Source organism: Sinocyclocheilus rhinocerous, unplaced genomic scaffold (genome assembly GCF_001515625.1).
Source record: "Sinocyclocheilus rhinocerous isolate Xijiao unplaced genomic scaffold, SAMN03320098_v1.1 scaffold1296, whole genome shotgun sequence".
In the NCBI taxonomy this organism is placed as follows: domain Eukaryota; kingdom Metazoa; phylum Chordata; class Actinopteri; order Cypriniformes; family Cyprinidae; genus Sinocyclocheilus; species Sinocyclocheilus rhinocerous.
Genome location: NW_015659405.1, coordinates 102979 through 108548, shown reverse-complemented (window position 1 = coordinate 108548; position 5570 = coordinate 102979). Strand labels below are relative to the sequence as shown.

Below are 5570 nucleotides of genomic sequence, written 5' to 3'. Positions count from 1 at the left end.
CAAGTTCATTACACAAAAATACAATAATGCAGATGTTAAAAAAATAAATAACATTTGCAAATCAGTCACCCGTGTTGTTGCACGTGATGCTGGATACTTGGCTTTTGACTGCATTTTGAAATGTCACTCAGTTTCCTTCCCTATCACCTTTAAGATGTTGTTGAAGGATGTCATCGCAGTTCTGGATCGTGTTTGGACCATAACATCAGCATGAACCTGAAGGACAAAATTCCTGAATGCATGCCAGCATGCAATAACTTTTGTAGCCTACCTCCAGCAAAAGAAGCCAAAAAAAATAAAATTTTCGGTCCTGTCCTTGTAAATAGAAGCATTTCCCTTGAATAGGGTAAGGAACGCTGCCTAAATGTATTCAGCTGTGCAAAACAGCCAATATTAGTCGGTTTTAAAAAGCAGAGATGGAAGAACCAGAGAATGTGTTCGTTCAGTACTTCTTTGTGGCACAGTGGTAGAAAGGAAGTTCCTGGATATGTGTAAGGCATCCGTCTGGTGACTCAGACCTGACATATATTGTAGTAGACCGTGGGTCGTTCAAAAACGGTGTCACCAACCACCTCCAATATACAGTCTTTGCCGCCCAGCAGTGGTACTTTAGTTAAAGGCACATTCTCCATGTTTTGAGCAGTCTGGCTGTCCTGTGCAGCTCCATTTGCTTTAGCCTGACAAAAAGAAGGTCACATATCATCAATAAGCCTGTGCTATTTTGAGATTAACTAAAGTTTAGGCATGATGCTAAAAGCCTTTGACTTGTATAACAAACTTGTAAATGGGTCAATGACATGTTAGACTGTCCACAACAAAGAAAACGAAGGAATAAAAATCTAGAGTTAATAAAAGTTTAATCTTAATCATTTTTTTTTTTTTTTAAAGAAAAGAAAAATGGGTTTAAATACATTTTCAAGATTAAGAGTATTTTTTATAAACATTGAGAATAATTCATAAATACCATTAAGGCTTCAGGGACATTTACATGCATAACCTTAAAATGTCTTGCCTTGTCATAAAGTAGAAATATTTTAGGAATCTTGAGTCATTTACTGTTGTTTTGTGTGTGTGTGTGTGTGTGTGTGTGTGTGTTAATAAACAGTGAAGCAGTTTTGTTCAAATATGTCTTTTTTTTTCAAGAAGTTCATTATTTTAATGAAGCTTTTTCTTTTCTTTATTATGACATCAGGACAGACATTTTCTTCACTTTATGTCCCCTAAAAATATTAAAATAAATATTAATTTAGAAATTAAAAGAATGCATCATTACAAGCACGCTCGCACGTCATTACATTTACACATCTGACAGATGCCTTTTATCCGAAAGCAACTTACAATGCATTCAAGGCATACATTTGATCAGTTCTTGCTTTTCCTGGGAATCAAACCCATGATCTTGGCGTTGTGAGAGCCATGCTCTACTTTTTGTGCTACAGAAAGGTTATACGCATACATTTTTGTTTGAATGTATTTTTAAATAAATTCATAGATGCAGATGGGGAAATTTTTTTCTGAATTCTTCATATATATATATATATATATATATATATATATCACTATTAATTTAAAGATAGTAAAAACACATGCATACTAATTGCTGAAATTTATATTTATTTTACATAATATTTACTAAATTATATATTTTGAAAATGAAAAATATATAAAAAAATTAAACTTGATAAAAAAACTAAGCTTAAAATAAAGAGATTTATTTAGAGGGAAAATTCTTGATTCTGTAATTCTACTATAGTATTTTACACAAATAAAGAGATTGTTAAAATATGAATTTGTCATGTCATTGACCCAAATAATATGAACAGAAAACAAAGGTTAGCTTACAGCTCTGTCAGGTGGGAAGTCTTTTCGACACAAGTGGCCAATGATTCCAGCTGCCAGAGCGTCTCCTAGTACGTTGATCATTGTTCGAAAGCGATCTCTTTAAACCAGAAAGGGTAGAAGACTTTATTCTTGATTCTATTAGTATTATTTCCCTCATGCATTGTTTTAAATTGTACTCTTAATATTTACTTTCATTTAGATGCTACATTGATTACAGCTGATTACAGCTATCATGAACTGTAATTTTTTTCTTTTCCAGCAGATAAAATAGCATCTCAACTCACAAGATCCAATCAATGGCCACAATCAGTGTGATGTCATCCGCTGGCAATCCGACGGATGACAGCACTATCACCATGGTTACAAGGCCTGCCTGCGGGATTCCTGCAGCACCTATGCTGGCAGCGGTTGCTGTTATACTGGAGGAAATCAGAATAGTATGATTATTATGATTTTACTCAATTCCTGATGGAACTGATCATGCTAGATGAGTTGATCTAGTTTCCTATTAAAACTGAGTTTGCACAAAATGGGATGTCCAGGGATGTCCTCCCTCCAATATCCAGAATAGTGGTAGACCAAAATGGATGATCCTTAAATTTTCATTTAGTTTCCCAATTCTAACTAGTGGTCGAACAATATGGATTTTTTGATGGTCAATGCACAGCAGTAATCTGGTAAATTTGTGCACACTGGGAATAATATTTTTTCAAATGAAGACAAATTATTCTAATTTTACATAAAGCACACAGTGAATATGACATGAACATGACAAAGCGGCAAACTGGACATAGCGCAGCATAGTTTGAATGCAAGGATTTAAAGTTTGTCGATCATGGGTGTCCAGTGACAGATGAACTCTCCTGTCAGCATTCAATTCGCACAAAAGGACTGTTAAACACAGAGTACACTTGTTTTTATGCAGTCTACAAATGCACACTTTTCAGAGCTGAATTCGACCAAGTTTGCAACTTAGTGAAATTAAACGTTCATTAGATAGGCTATTCAAAGATTTGTTTAAATGAAATGCGCATTTGGTGAACGTTGACGTTTGATGAGAACGTCTTTGTTACTATTAATAAAAAAGAAAATGCTATATGTTTTCGTATGCCCTTTACTAACTTTGTTCTGTGTAATAATTTATTAGAACTGTTAAACAGAGACAGTAAACTAATGAAGACAGAGAACAGGAGCTCTGTGCGCTCAGGTGCTGGCGTTCTGAGCACTGTCAAAATAAAAGTCCCGATATATCGGTCCGGTCGACCACTAAATCTGGCTATATTTGGTTACATCTTTGCCTGTCTGTAAGTACCTGATGGTGACCAACTGTCCGAAATCCAGTTCGTAGTCATTGACCTGGGCAATGAAAATAGCAGCGACTGCTTCATAAAGTGCCGTTCCATCCATGTTAATGGTGGCTCCCACTGGCAGCACAAACCGGGCAATCTGCCTGTCCACTCGGCAGTTCTCCAGCAAACATTTCATTGTAATGGGCAGCGTTGCAGAACTGTGAAAAAGAGAGAATATCACACTTACAAGGTCATGAAGTCAATGCATGTTTCTGCTTAATTTAATGGAGATGGGACAAGCCATTTACACATTTTTTTGAGGAGTTCATCTTACCTGGATGACGTGGCGAGGGCAATGACCATGGCTTGCAGAAGCCCTCTGATGTATGTGAAAGGATTTTTCCATGTCAGAATGAAATAAAAGAATGGAAGCAAGATGAGGCCGTGCACAAACAGGCCTGCCATGACCGTCACCCCGTACCAGCCCAGTTTCTTCCCAAGTGTGGAGGGATCATTCATATCACATTTCATTACACCAAATACACAAAATAATGTTCTTTTTAGCAACATCATATGACCCCTTTAAAACTGTGTAATACAAATGGATGGAAATTTTATCTGCAATTCAAAAGAATACATTTTAAATTTAGGCCTAAATATTTTTTGGAGTGTGACACATGGGGTGACAGCGTTGTTAGCCCCACACTACCTAGCATCATGTTGAAGTGTGTGACAGCTCTTAAACGCAGGTGATCCATAATCCCTGCGTGTACCGAATGACAGCATGGCTTTAACTCACCTTCATGCTTGCAGCCGTTATGCATGTGCCAGTTGCATGCTGGAAACTTCCGCTCAGATCCTCAGCTCAAAAGAATACATTTTAAATTTAGGCCTAAATATTTTTTGGAGTGTGACACATGGGGTGACAGCGTTGTTAGCCCCACACTACCTAGCATCATGTTGAAGTGTGTGACAGCTCTTAAGCGCAGGTGATCCATAATCCCTGCGTGTGCCGAATGACAGCATGGCTTTACCACACCTTCATGCTTGCAGCCGTTATGCACGTGCCAGTTGCATGCTGGAAACTTCCACTCAGATCCTCAGGTAATGGTATCTGAGACCTCAAGATTTTCAATGGCCAATCCTGGCCAAGTATTCTGTAAATACTACTTCCTGATCTTCATTTCAACAACAAACAGTTTTTGTATGGAACTGCTCCTTTAAAACCCCTAAATGAGATGATAGTTTTGATTGCCAGATTTTTAAGTATGACTATGTTCACACCAGTGCTTCTTCTCTTACCATACAGCCGCATTAATGATCTTCATCACACACTCATTGATGCACTGGCAAACGTTCACCAGAGGAGCTCCCCGTTCGCCCATTTTACCAAGTAAGAGACCTAAATGAAAAGTGCTTTTTATAGTTATGCATTTGATCATGATTTTACTTAGTAAAGATGCCTCATTAGGTGAAGGCAGATGTTTTACCCATTGTGGCTGAGAAAATAACAATGCCGAGTACGTTCATCTGCTGACTGCGGCTTGGTCGGGTTTTATACTCGATGTCTGGAGGTGGCGTTAGCTCCAACAGCACCGTCCGACCCTTTGGATTGTCTTCATCAGGCATCAAGTAGACAGAATTTGCTCAGGTAATGGTATCTGAGACCTCAAGATTTTCAATGGCCAATCCTGGCCAAGTATTCTGTAAATACTACTTCCTGATCTTCATTTCAACAACAAACAGTTTTTGTATGGAACTGCTCCTTTAAAACCCCTAAATGAGATGATAGTTTTGATTGCCAGATTTTTGAGTATGACTATGTTCATTTGGGTTTTATACTCGATGTCTGGAGGTGGCGTTAGCTCCAACAGCACCGTCCGACCCTTTGGATTGTCTTCATCAGGCATCAAGTAGACAAAATTTGGGCGTCCTGTGTTCACTGGTGGTTTTATGATTGGAATAATGTCTGTCTTATACTGAAACAACAAAATATAAAAGTCAACTCAAGTCACCTTTATTTATATAGCGCTTTATACAATACAGATTGTGTCAAAGCAGTTTTACAGTGTTAAACTGGAAAAAATGTGTGCTGATTATGCAAAGCTAGGTTTTACATTTTCTTAAAGTGCCCCTATTATGCCATTTTTACGGTTTCTAATATTGTTTTGGGAGTCTCCTACAATAGGATTACATGCATGCAAGGTCAAAAAACGCTTTTGTTTTCTCCAAATATGCATTTAATATCACCTCATTTTCCAGCGATTCTCAAACGATTCGTTCAACGCAGTTCTAAGATTCAGTCTCTCTAAACCCCTCCTTTCCGTGAGCCTGCTCTGCTCTGCACTGTAAAAAATAAATAGTTGAGAAAACGTAACATAATAAGGCAACTTGATGCAGTAAGACTTTTGAGTTCTCTCAACAATAGTTTTTTAGTTC

General features: G+C 37.6%; 1 pseudogene; it reads right to left on the bottom strand.

The window, feature by feature from the left end:
* Window positions 1–414: 414 nt before the first annotated feature.
* The window catches only part of LOC107723847 (excitatory amino acid transporter 5-like), a 14288-nt pseudogene continuing 9132 nt past the window's right edge, over window positions 415–5570 (bottom strand).